We start from the raw sequence: 13,244 nt of genomic DNA on the forward strand, positions 1-13,244 counted from the left end.
ACCAGGGATGTAAAAGACCTGTACAAAGAAAACTACAAAACACTACTGCAAGAAACCCAAAGGGATCTGCATAAATGGAAAAACATACCATGCTCATAGATAGGTAGACTCAGCACTGTGAATATGACAATTCTACCCAATTTATAAACACACTGCGATCCCGATACAAATACCAACAACATTCTTTAAAGAGATGGAAAAACTAATCATTAACTTTATATGGAAAAGGAAGAGGCCTCAAATAAGGAAAGCACTATTAAAGAAGAAAAATAAAGTAGGAGGGCTCACACTGCCTGACCTCAGAACCTACTATACAGCTGCGGTAGTCAAAAGAGCCTGGTACTGGTACAACGACAGATTCATTGACAAATGGAACAGAACTGAGAACCCGGATGTAAATTCATCCACCTACGGTCACCGGATCTTTGACAAGGGCCCAAAGTCCATCAAATGGGGAAAAGACAGTCTTTTTAACAAATGGTGCTGGCAAAATTGGATATCCATCTGCAAAAAAAATGAAACAGGACCCATACCTCACACCATATACAAAAACGAATTCAAATGGATGAAAGACCTAAATATAAAGCCAAAAAGTATAAAGTTCATAGAAGAAAAAGAGGACCAACGCTAGAGGTCCTACTACACAGCATTAACAGGATACAAACCATAACCAACAACACACAAACCCCAGAAGATAAGCTAGATAACTGGGATCTTCTAAAAATCAAATACCTATGCTCTTCAAAAGACTTCACCAAAAGAGTAAAAAGAGAACCTACAGACTGGGAAAAATATTTTCGACAGTAAAAGTCAAAGGTCTAATCTCCATAATCTACAAGAAAATCCAACACCTCTACAACAAAAGGACAAATAATCCTATTAAAAATGGGTAAAGGAAATGAAGAGACACTTCACCAAAGAAGACATTCAAGCGTCCAACAGACACATGAAGAAATGCTCGCGTTCACTAGCCATTAGACAAATGCAAATTAAAAGCACTTTGGGATACCATATCACCCCAGCATCACTGGCACGAATCAAAAACACTGGAAATAACAAATGTTGGAGAGGCTTCGGGGAGATTGAAACTCTTATGCACTGCTAGTGGGAATGCAACATGATACAACCGTTTTGAAAAATGGTATGGCACTTCTAGAAATTTCTAGCACTAGCTAGAAATAAAAATACCATAAGATCCAGCAATCCCACCCCTAGGAATATATCCTAGAGAAATAAGAGCTGTCACACGAATAGACATATGCACACCCATGTTCATCGCAGCACTGTTCACAATAGCAAAAAGATGGAAACAACTTAGATGTCCATCAACAGATGAATGGAGAAACAAGCTACAGTACATACACACAATGGAGTACTACGCAACGATAAAGAACAATGATGAATCTGTGAAGCATCTCATAACATGGATGAAACTGGAGGACATGCTGAGTGAAAATACTCATTCACAAAATGACAAATATTGTATGAGACCTCTATTGTAAAAACTCGTGAGAAAGTTTACACACAAAAAGTAACAATCTTTGTTGGTTATGAGGGATGGGAGAGCTGGAGAAAATACTAAATAGACAGTAGATAAGTGATAACTTTTGTTGAAGGGTAAGACAGTACACAATACTGGGGAAGCCAGCACAACTTGTACAAGGAAAGGTCATGGAAGCTCCATAGACACCTCTAAACTCCCTGAGGGACTGAATTGCTGGGAAGAGGGCCGTGGGTACCATGGTCTCGGGGAACATCTAGCTCAATTGACATGACACAGCTTATAAACACAATGCTGTACATTCTACCTTGGTGAGTAGCGTCAGGGGTCTTAAAAGCCTGTGAGCAGCCAAATAACATACTCCACTGGTCTCATCCCTTCAGGAGCAGGGGAGAATGAAGAGAACAGGATACAAGGAAAAGATTAGTCCAAAGGACTAATGGACCACAGCTACCAAGGCCTCCACCAGTATGAGTCCAGTACAGCTAGATGGTGCCGGCCTACCACCACTGACTGCTCTGACCAGGATCACAACAGAGGGCTCTTGACAGAGCTGGAGAAGGATGTAGAACAAAATTCTAACACACACAAAAAGACCAGATTTACTGGCCTGAAAGAGACTGCAGAAACCCCGAGAGTATGACCCCCAGACACCCTTTTAGCTCAGTGGTGATGTCGCTTCCAAGGTTCACCATTCAGCCGGGGATTGGACAGGCCCATAAAACAAAATGGGACTAATGATGCACAGCAGTCCAGCGGCAAGGACTAGACGGCAGAAGGGGACAGGAAAGATGGTGATAGGGAACCCAAGGTTGAGTAAGGACAGTGTTGACATGTAGTGGGATTGTTAACCATTGTCATAGGGCAACATGTGTACAGTTTAATGAGAAACTATTTTTTCTGTAAACCTTCATCTGAAGTGAGAATAACAGCACAACTGGAAGAACGTAATCGATGTCACTGAATTGTGCATGTAGAAAGTTTTGAAATGGTGTATCTTTGGCTATGTATATTTTCACCAAAAACAAAAAAAAAGTTCGAGAAGGGAGAGGGTTGACATTTCGTGGGGTTGTTAACCAATGTCATAAAACAATATGTGTACTGTTTAATGAGAAACTATTTGTTCTGTAAACCTTCACTTAATGTACAATAAAAAAAATACAAAATCTGAAGCTACCTAGTTTAATTGTGTATATCTCTATTTCAAAGATGAAATTAGGATGTGTATATTATCCTTTTTGGCATATAATATGCCTCTTTCCCACAAGAATTGATGCTTTCATTTAGCAATTCAAATATTTCCAATTTTTTTTACTTGTTTCTTTTGAAACTAAGAAAGCATATTCATACTTCTTGTTAATTTTCATATTTTGTAACATACTTGCTTGCAAAATTAACTTTCTCTAACTGGTTGGAAGCAAAGGGATAGACCTTCTATTAAGTGTGCATCTTTATTTATTTTCAGGAATTTTCCTTGGAGAGTTTCATAAATTATTCCCATTTGCATTAAAGTATCATTCCACACTGGTAAGTTGCATAAAAATTGGTAGCGTATTTGCAACAAGATCTTTGGATTTCAGCCTTGTGTATTTCCTTGTTTGTATTACACATAAGAATTTGATAAGTGTTGTTAATTTGTGGGGAAGTGCCTTTAGTGCATTCAATCTGCCCCCCAGGGCGAGGAAATTCGGGAATCCCTGCATAGGATAATTCCCTACCTGATAATTCCCTGCCAAGATGAAGTCAATCCCTCGTGCCCCCAAAGATACTAAAATCCCTCAATAGAATCCTATATGGAAAACAGGCAATGGGGAGGTTCTTCAGACTCTGTCCAAGCAACTGTCTGCATGAACCCTGAAGCACACAGGTATGCACACAATCAAAGCAGTGCAGCCAAAGACATAAAACCAGAACTGAGATTTGAAAGAGTGCATGCACTTGCAAGTGGCATGCAGTTCAACTAGAGGAGGCAGCTATACAATTAAGTGTCCTTCTCCTTCTCTTGTTCGATGGTCTTGTCTCAGGAAAAGACAACTTTCAGTGCAGTCAGTGAGACAGAGGCATAATATGCTGACCATGCTGTCTAATTTTATTCTGAATTTCTAGACTAACAGCTATATTTTTGAGGAAAACATGTTATCCCTCTGTGATCAAAAGCAGGATGTGAAAGCATATGCTCTGAGGGGTCTTGACTAAGTGACCATCTGCTCCCCCCAAAATACATGTGCTCAGAAAGAGTGCTGTTTGAGTGCTGTTGCCTGTGAGGTATATTTGCAAGATATACAAAGAAACTACAGGTAAGCGTCTTGTGACCATTATGTAACTCCTAAGTTTAGCCATTAATAATTAATAACCAATCAGTATCTTCCAGCTATACACTCTGAACCAATAAGGTATCCTTCTCCCTCCTAAGCAAGATCTCGCTTCCCACTTCCCTAAATGAGGATGTACCAATCAAGACTAGCCTGTAGCTGATGCCTGCTGCAGTAGTATAACTATCCCCAATTCAGTTCTCCTCTTTGGACACCACTGTCTCATCTCAATGAGCTGTGCTGTTCCCAGTTTGAACTGTAAATCATCCTTGGAATAAGTCTCTTTGATTTTATCTCAAGCAGACTTGGTTTTCTGTAATGAGGTGGCATTTTGGTGGCAGCAGAGGGATCTGGAAGTATTACTGAGCCTGTACAGACCCCACGTTTGAGGTCTCAGAGAAAGCCAGGCACCAGCAGAGTCTTTTTGTGCCTCCTCCATTTCTCCGGTGACTGGAGATGGCAGGTGAGCCTTCCAGGTCAGAACTCTGCACTCTGTGCTGCAGTTCACTGAGGTTGTTTCAAGCTCTTTCTACTCTCCTTTATTTTGGGGTTCGTTATTGGACCTTACTTGCCTAGTGTCATTTCAATGTCTCTCCCCAGTCACCGTTACTAGCTTTTGTTTCCCTAAGGAGATCATTTAGGAATCTTGAGAACTCCTTTCATTGTCTCTAGAGATATGAGGATTATCTTTCTACCATGTGGTTGCTATATCAGTTACTATGGGACAGTTCTGCTTTAAGGAAGAGACCACCCTGCCCCAAGGAACTTCCTCTGGGTTTATATTTAAGCATTACAGTCCAGATTCGTGTGCATATTTAGACCAATGACAGATTATAAGCAGGGATAGTGTAGAAAAAGTTTGGCCTAAATGGGGATCTTTTAACATGTTGAAAACTTCCTTTTAATGCTCCAAATTAAAAAAAAAAAAAAGAGGGGATGCCTGTGTCAAACAGAAACAGTAGGGTATCTTTTACAACTGGTACCAGGAATCAACAAAAATACAATTGGAAGATAAACTGACTTTCCTCGTGGAGTAGGTATCCAAATTGAACAAAGTTCAGAATCTTGATCCCTCCCCTGGCCTTTCTCCAAATCCTCTTTTTTCTTTCCCAGCTCCTCAGCAGCCTGATCCCCTCTCTTCCGTCATTCCTACCGCCCCTTCTTCAGCTCCCCTTCTCTTTATCCTGCCTTACCTACTGGACCTCCCATATCTGTCAATGCTTTCTGTGCATCATCTCTCCCTCTCACCAGTACCCCCATGGGACTGGAATCAGAGCCAGCCTTAGAAATGCCTTTTAAGACTCGATACCCTGAAGAGGCTAGTAAACTACCTCAAGAAACCTTTGCCCCATGGTCCTGGGCCAAGCTTCATGCTATCAATCAAAGACTTCTCAAATCCACTGGAGGACTCACATAAATTCACTCAAGAATTTCTTAGTCCCAAACCTATGAACCAGGGCTGGCTTTTATGTTTGACTTTATTCATGTATTGGTGGGGCCTGGAAATGCTTACAAGTGGGTGGAAGAAGTAAATGGAAGTCCTCTGACGAATCCTTAACTATAGACGTAAGGCCCCTAAAAATATACTTTTGGAATAATCTAAGACTGTCACTGATTTACTTATTAAAACTATTTCTAGAACCTTCTCGAGGAAGATAAATTGGGCTACAATTCAAGGTTGTACTCAAGGAAAAGGTGTAAGTGTTTATAGGTACTTTCACTGCCTAACTAAATTGTTTGATGAACATTCAGGGCTGAAAATAGAGGATATGGGGGCAAAAATTGCTTTCAATTCACTTTTTGTTAATGGCTTTCAATCCAAGCTCAGCAATCTGGTCAAACACTACAAACTGGATTGAGAAAACACAGAAACTAGTAAACTGGCAACTAGCCTACAAACTGAGCCAAAGTTTAGAACAACAGGCTAAGAAAGAGGAGGAAGAAATAAAAGATAGGCAAAATAAACTAATGACTTCGCAAATGCAGCAACTACTAACATGCACTAGAGGAGAATATCAGCCTGCTTAAATAACGAAGCCACAGGGGGAAAAACTCAGGATGTGCTTTTATCACAAGCAGCGAGGGCACTTTAAAAAGGTTTGCATGAAGCTTAAAGAAAAGCAGGCACTTTGCCCTTGGCCCCTTTCATGACCAAGTGATGGGGCTCTGAGGATAAAATAGGGGATTTTCCTGTGGTTCCTCTGGACTCATAAGGTGAAACTGTTATTAAGATTAATGACGAGCCTTGCAAAATTCTGGTAGACATGGGTGTGACATTATTGGCACTTAACCCCACAGGCCATCAAAATTTCTTGGAGTACTAGAACTTCTAAAGTTGGGGGGGTTGCTAACTTAGAAAACACCTTAATATACTCTCATCCTGTAACTGTGTCTAGATGGCCAATTGAATACTTACATTCCATTCTACTTAGCCCTAATATTCCTGTTAACTTACTAGGAAGAGCTTACTTTCTAAATGGAAATGCCATCGACAGTTTATTGAAGAAGTGGAGATATTATTAAGTATACTTAGTGCTCTTTCCCCTTCTACGAATGATCAGAAAGAAGCCTTGTGCTATGCACATGCTCTTAATTCACCTGAACTTCAGATTTTAACTCCTTTAGTTTCCCTTCCAATGGACTGCCTCAAGCCAGTGCATCTTTGTGGGCAGCTCCATCTACTGATATTGGGAGGGTCTGTTCAGCTGAACCTATTAAGGTGCATACTTATAACACTAAACCCTTACCTAAGATTCCCTAATATCCCACTAAGCCTGAAGCCTGAGAAGGACTAGCTCCTATATTTAATGACAATTTAGAAAAAGGCCTCATTATTCCCTGTACTACTCCATGTAACACCCCTGTGTTCCCAGTCTGCACGGTCGGTAATCGAGGTTGGAGATTTGTTCAGGAAGTAAGGGCCATTAATAAAATAGCAATTCCAAGATTTCCGCGGCCCTAAATTCTCACCTCTTATTATCCAGTGTTTCAGCAGTGACCACACATTTTACAGTAATAAATGTATATAGCGCATTCTTAGCACTACTATCCATTCCAAGAGTCAATATTTATTTGCATTCAGCTGGAGCAATTAACAATACACTTGGACCTTCCTTTCCCAAGGTTTTACTGAGTCTCCAACTTATTTTTCACAGGTATTGCATGTGGACCTGCAATCTTTAAATTTATCCATGGATTGCTCTTTCTCCAATACTTGGATGACCTGTTAATTTCCTCTCCCACTGAGGAGATCTGTTTGAAGGATAGCATCACTTTATTAACACACTTACCAAATAGAGGTCACAAGTTTTCTAAGGAGAAACTTCAGCTTCTTCAACCATCTGTTAAATATTTATGGCATATATTCTCAGCCAACGGGGTACCTATTGACCCTAAGAGAAAAGATGCTCTTCTGACCTTTCCTATGCCTAAAACAAAAAAGAAGTTAAGAGAATTTCTCAGCCTTTGTGGGCACTGCCGTACTTGAATATGAAAATTGTCACCTCTAGCCCAGGCTTTACATCATTTAAGACCTCTGAGCCAGACTCTTTTCAGCTATCAGGAGAGGGAGAAGCAGCCATCTACGAACTAAAAGGCTCTCTCTCGCGTACTCCTGCTTTAGGATTTCCCAATTATAGCCTTGGTTTTTCCATTTCTGTACATGAGGTGGAAGGAAATTCTCTCGGGGTACTTACCTAGGGGCACGGAGGATGGCAGAGGCTGGTTGTGTAGTATAATGTCGAGTAAGACTATGTGGCCAGAGGATACCCACTGTGCCTTAGGGTAGTTACCCCACTGCCCAGTTGGTGGAAACCACTGTTGTTATTGTGTTGGGAAACAATTTAAATGTGTTTGTTCCTCCCACAGTCTCTGCCATTTTAAAGTCAGGTTTCAGCCACCACATATCTGCCAGTAAGATGACATCTTATGATGTTCTTTTATGAGCTGACCGCATATACGGTTGCACACTAACGCAGGGTTAACCCCAGCTACCCTCATGCCCCTGCCAGATGATGAAGAAACTCCACCTCATGACCGTATTGATTTAACTGATCATTTATTCACTATCATACCTGATTTTCAGGAGACCCCTCTTGACAATGCAGACTTTAACTTATTTGTGGACTGTTCTTATTTAAGATAAGCCTGCTCTCATTTCCAGGGAGGTTATGATGTCACAATGTCCATTGAAGATCTTGAAAGCGGGCCTCTCCCTGAAGTTACCTCAGCCTAGCAGGCTGAACTGATTATGCTTGCTCGGGCATGCAGATTGTCCCCTGGGCTATCAGTAAGTATTTTTACAGGCTTCTGATATACTCTTGGGGTTGTCCATGATTTCAGGGTGCTGTGCAAGCACTGGGGGTCCTTGCATCTTCAGGACCCCGATAAAAAATGACTCATAGTAACAGATCTTCTGGAAGTCATGCTACTTCCCTCTGAAATTGCCACCATTAAAGTACAGGACCATCACCATAAGGGGATTCCTCAGACTGAAGAAATTAGGGGAAATAATTTGGCCAGTCAGGGAGTCAGATCTGCTGCCTGAACTGAATTCCAGGTGACAGTTGTATCCGTGGAGTGCCCAAAACGCCAGGAGCCTGGCATAAGACATACTTGGGGACCTGTACTTTCAGGATAACACCACTAGTGAGCCCATACGGCAAGATTTAATGAGTCACCAGCGATTGGCTCCAGATGAGGAAAAAGACGAATGGAAGAAAAATGTGTGCTACAAAAATGACTTCTCTGGCATCTGGGAGGGACCCAGTGGAAAACCTAAACCTCGCTATTGGATGCCAGTCCTCCCCAAGTCTTCACATGATCCTCTTTCTGGGACTGTCCATGCTAATAATCACTGGGGAACAGATAAGCTTGTAAAAATTTTATTAAAGGAATGGTGGGGACACTTTTGGGATGCGGCTGAGCATATTACCCGACTTTGCTCCATATGCTTTCAAGTTAATGCTGGTTGAGCATGCAAAACTCCCTTGGGAAGGTACCTCTTACCTCTTGGACCAACACTTGAATAGCAGATTGACTTTATTCAATTGAGGCCCTCCAGTATATATAAATTTATCTTAGTAATAATTTGTAAATTTTCACAATGGATTGAGACTTTTCCTAGCCGGAATGCCACAGCATAATTTGTGGCTAAAAATCTTTTAGAGAACATCATCCCTACTTGGGGTGACCCGAGAACACTTTTCAGTGGTCAAAGCACCCACTTAACTGGACAAATCATAAAGGATTTATGCAAAGTTTTTCCTACTTTTCAGAGGTTACCTTGTCCGTACCATCCACAGTCCATGGGTTTAGTTGACAGGATGAACAGTATAATTAAAAATCAATTGGCAAAGATATCCCATTCTTTAGGACTGGGTACAAATATTACCAATACTCCTATTAAATCCAAAGTCAGCACCTTTTGATCCACACGAGCTGATCCCACATAAAATTGTCACTGGATGCCCTTTGGCCCTTTTCTATGGGTCAGCATGTGTTGATTTCAACTTCATACAAGCCAGATTTTTAAATTACTATATGGCTGTAATGCATTATGCGCAGGCTTATAACAATCCTAGTTTTAAGAGTTTATAATCAGGAACTGCCTGTGGAGCCCACTGAAAGGGCTATCCCACCAGGAGATTATGTATACAGGAAGAGACATTGATAAAAGGATTCCCAAGAACCAAGATAGAAGGGGCCTTATCAGGTTATCTTACTAGTCCATGTGCTGCAAAATTACAAGGACTAAAAGCTTGGGTACACTTGTCACAGTTAAAGAAGGCCATGACCCCTGAGTGGACCATGCAACCCATGGAAGCTTACAAACTGAAGTTTAAAAAGTGCCGGGAAAGAAGCAGCTGACAGCTAACAGACAGCTTCTGCCCAAGATATTGGAGTCAGGCCTGTTTGAAATTCTTGGACTGATTTTCATTCTAATCATTCTACTACTCGCATCATTATCATCGACACGTTAGAAGTGCTTCCATGTATATTGTCCTGTGATCCTAGACCTTTGTTTATCAACAGCATCCACCACATGCAGCACACCATAATAATTGTCTTTCCATGGAATATGAAATTTTACTAGTCATAGCTTTATGCTTAATCTTGATCACCTTTAAAATTCCCCTGATTCTCAAGTTAGGACTGTTTGATTCCGTAGTTCATGTCTCGTGCTAATTTTGAAACCTTGTTATATCTTTTCTTACTAAGTCTTTTAGCTATTTTTTTTTTGTTGTTGTTCATGGTCATAAGAGGGATACAAACCTTAGTCCCACATACTCATATGTTACCTACTGGGTGATTTTCTTTCATTATAGCTATTGTTTGCATGCTAGCAGCACTTATATACCTCTTTCAGACAATTTTCTTACACTATGAAGCTTATCTCAGGTATTTTTCTATCTCTGTTCATAATTCAAGTTGATAACCTGGCACAAAAATGCCTTTGTTAGATTGTCCCAAGCAGTAGCTTGTGCTGGTAATCTCACTGAATGCTTGATTTGTTATTCTTCCCCCAAATCCAGTCTTGCTAACTCTGATCCTTTAGCAGCTACAATATTAAATTATAGTTTCATACTCAATGCAACCATTAACCTCAACATTACCCTTAAGTGAACCATACATGTTAGACTATGGCACCCGACTGGATTATTGCAAAGAGCATGTTGTAATTTAACCCAATCCATAACACCTGACCGGGTCATGGGGCAGTTGAGAGCTTGTGTTACAAAACATAGGGGTGTTCATGTTTGCCTAATTAGCTTTTCATTCCATCACGGAAAATTCCACAGATATTTTGAGATTTTATCAAGTCAAGCAAAATAACTGACTGTAAAAGGAATGACTCCTCCCCTCTTTGTATCAATCTCTAGAACCCTTTAGAGATGGGACGGTTATCCATTTGTAACAATGTCATAATAGAACTTTGGCTTGTGCAAATAAATCAAAACATCCACTTCCCACATAATTATACCAGAAACAACATGATCTGTACTATGGTTATATATATTTATGGGGGGATCAGATTATCCCACCAAAAACAAGCCAGACCCAAGAAATAAGCCCTACACTTGGGCATTGCTCTATTTAGACGGATGGAACATGATGGGCCAATGTACCTTGGGACATATAGGTGTCCTGCTAGATATTTATGCATACAATGAAAGCGTACATTAGACCAATGGCTTAAATTTATTAGCAAAAAAGAGAATAAAGAGAGACTCCATTGATCACTCTGTGACGGATAGATCTGGAAATGGATGGGCTTTCCTCTGAGGTATCTTGCCATTGGTAGGCATCCCTGAAATTGAGAAATCCATTGGAAATCTCTCAGCCACCATGGAACAAATAAGTAAAGATGTTGATGGGATGGCAGCTCAGCAAAAATCTTTGAATTCCCTTGCCAAAGTATTACTTGATGACCGAATAGCTATTGATTTTTTATTAGCCCAACAAGGGGACATATGTCCTATAGCCGATACCACTTGTTGCACCTGGATTAATAGCTCTGGAAAAGTAGAACAAGATATCAAGCAAATTCACTAGAAAGCCACGTGGTTCCATGTTTCTGATGAGATTGGGGTTTTCTCTTCCTGATATGTTTAGTTGGCTTCCACAGGAATGGGAGTCTAGATTAGATCTATTTTATTCACTCAAATTATGATTTTCATGGTCCTTGTCATAACTGGCATTGTTACATGACACATGAAATTAAACACTCATGTTTTGACCTTGAGAACTAACGTGATCCCTGTGAAAAAGATAATGTACGTGGAAACCAAGTCAGTGGTGACCTTAATGAAACCCTACTTGAGAGTTTGAAAGAATAAGTCAGCCCTTTGTCCATCTGACCCATTGTGCCTGACACTGTCACCTCTTTCCTTTCGTCTTTTGAGGCTCACCAGTGTCTTCCTCTAAAGCATGATGAATCTAGGGGAAACCTTGCAGAAGATGGGTTTCTCCTTTGTGGGCGACTGAGATCAGCTCACCCTGAAGAGGGGAACTTCACTATGCCAAGGTAAAAACACTCAGTAGTGCCCGGTCACAATTGTGGTGTAGTGTCTGAGGTCTTAAATGCTTAATAATTCAAACAGCCATTAATCAATAGTAGCAAGCGTGTCCATGTGAGAAAGACTACTTGACTCGTCAGTGATCAAAACCAACCCAGTTGCCATCAAGTCAATTCCAACCCCTAGCAACCCTATAGGACAGGGTAGAACTGCTCCATATTGTTTGCAAGGAGTGGCTGGTAGATTTGAACTGGTGACTGTTTGGTTATCAGCCAAATGCTTAAAACGAGGGAACTGTCTCAGGAAAAGAAAACTTTCAGTGCAGTCAGTGAGACAGAGGCATGATATGCTGACCATGCTGTCTAATTTTAATCTGGATTTCTAGACTAACAGCTATGGTTTTGGGAAAAACATGTTTTGCCTCAGTGGTCAAAACCAGGATGTGAAATCATATGCTCCAAGGCGTCTTGACTAAGTGACCATCTGCACCCTTCAAAATACGCATATTCAGGATGAGTGCTGAGTGCTGAGTGCTGTTGCCAGCTGGGTATTTTTGCAAGATAGACAAACTACATGTAAGCATCCTGCGATCATTAGCTAAGCATCTTGTGAGACTATATGTAATCTCTAGTTTAAGCCATGAATAATTAAAAACCGATCAGTGTCTTACAGCTATAGCCTCTAAATCAATAAGCTACCCTTACCCCACAGGTAAGGGATCCCATCTCCCACTTCCCAATTGGAGATGCACCAGTCATGAATAACCTGTGGCTGATGCTTGCTGCAGTAGTAAAACTATCCCCGATTCAGACCGCCCTCTTAGGACATCACTGTCTCATCTCAATGAGCTGTGCGGGTCCCACTTCTAAGTGTAATCTTTTCTTGGAGTAAACCTCTTTGATTTTATCTCAAACAGACTTGGTTTTATGTAATGTGGTGACAGTCTTCCAACAAGAAAGAATGTATGTGCCAGGAACTGACTGCCAGTCAGGATAACTTGAGCACAGCAAATACAAAGGACTGGTCAGGGTGAGGAACAATGGTGGTAGTGCAGGTGGGAAAAGTGGGCCAGCTTGAGGTGCACTTTGGAGCTTGAGCTGCCAAGAATTGCTGGTGGATCAGACATATGAGGGGAATGGAGAATCAAATGTGACTTCTAGAATTCATGCGACGGTGAGAGCATGATCACCAGAACCCTTCTCTAGCATGTGGAAAACCACGGAGAAAGAAGCTTGAAAAAATTACCAAAAGATTCTGTCATGGATTGAATTATGTCCCCCCAAAAATGTGTGTATCAATTTGGCTGGGCCATGATCCCCAGTATTGTGTGGTTGTCCTCCATTTTCTGATTGTAATTTTATATTAAAGAGGATTAAGGTGGGATTGTAACACCACCCTTACCTGTCACACTGC

The 13,244-nt window shown here is 41.0% G+C and overlaps 1 pseudogene; it reads left to right on the forward strand.

The window, feature by feature from the left end:
• The window catches only part of LOC111822020 (ubiquitin carboxyl-terminal hydrolase 17-like protein 6), an 83,812-nt pseudogene that overhangs the window by 12,985 nt on the left and 57,583 nt on the right, over positions 1-13,244 (forward strand).

Source organism: Trichechus manatus, unplaced genomic scaffold (assembly GCF_000243295.1).
Source record: "Trichechus manatus latirostris isolate Lorelei unplaced genomic scaffold, TriManLat1.0 scaffold00120, whole genome shotgun sequence".
In the NCBI taxonomy this organism is placed as follows: domain Eukaryota; kingdom Metazoa; phylum Chordata; class Mammalia; order Sirenia; family Trichechidae; genus Trichechus; species Trichechus manatus.